General features: G+C 38.6%; 1 protein-coding gene across 1 annotated transcript in view; it reads right to left on the minus strand.

The window, feature by feature from the left end:
• LOC109468548 (deleted in lung and esophageal cancer protein 1-like) overlaps positions 1-650 on the minus strand; it is a 32,603-nt gene that overhangs the window by 12,619 nt on the left and 19,334 nt on the right. The window lies entirely within an intron of this gene.

A 650-nucleotide genomic window follows, 5' to 3' on the forward strand; every position in this document is an offset into this window, starting at 1 on the left:
GACGAAATGGCTAAATCCAAAGTCGAGGACCTAGTTGTTCCTCTTGTCCTCACCCCTGGAGTAGAATATTAATTAGTATGATTTTACCTTTCAACATCTGTTTACATTAACATGGCCTAACAAACTACTGCTCTATGACAGAAAGGCTAAAACTTTATGTTCAATACTAAAATATTAAATAAAATTGGGTCTTAAACTGGATATATAAGACAAGACCAAGACAATTTACTCAGTTTTGGACATTAAGTTTTAGCTCTTACTCAAACACATTCAATGGTGATAGAAATCTAAATCCCTCCTGCTATAAAATTACAACATGATGTAACCCAACACAAGTTACCATGGTGACAGATGTCTGGTTCAGGGCATTGCCCTTGAAGACAAAACAGAGCAAAAACAATATGTTTTCCTTTGGTAAACATAAAAATGAAGTGAGATAGGACATGTTACTGATGCAAGCACGTCTAACCCCAAGTTTTGGGAAAAAAAAGTTAAACTCGAGAGAAAGAGAGAGAGAGAGAGAGAGAGAGAGAGAGGAGGAGAGAGAGAGAGAGAGAGAGAGAGAGAGAGAGAGAGAGAGAGAGAGAGAGAGAGAGAGAGAGAGAGAGAGAGAGAGAGAGAGAGAGAGAGAGAGAGAGAGAGAGAGAGAG

The sequence above is a fragment of the Branchiostoma belcheri genome, unplaced genomic scaffold, assembly GCF_001625305.1.
Source record: "Branchiostoma belcheri isolate BF01 breed outbred unplaced genomic scaffold, Haploidv18h27 scaffold2, whole genome shotgun sequence".
NCBI classification, from domain to species: domain Eukaryota; kingdom Metazoa; phylum Chordata; class Leptocardii; order Amphioxiformes; family Branchiostomatidae; genus Branchiostoma; species Branchiostoma belcheri.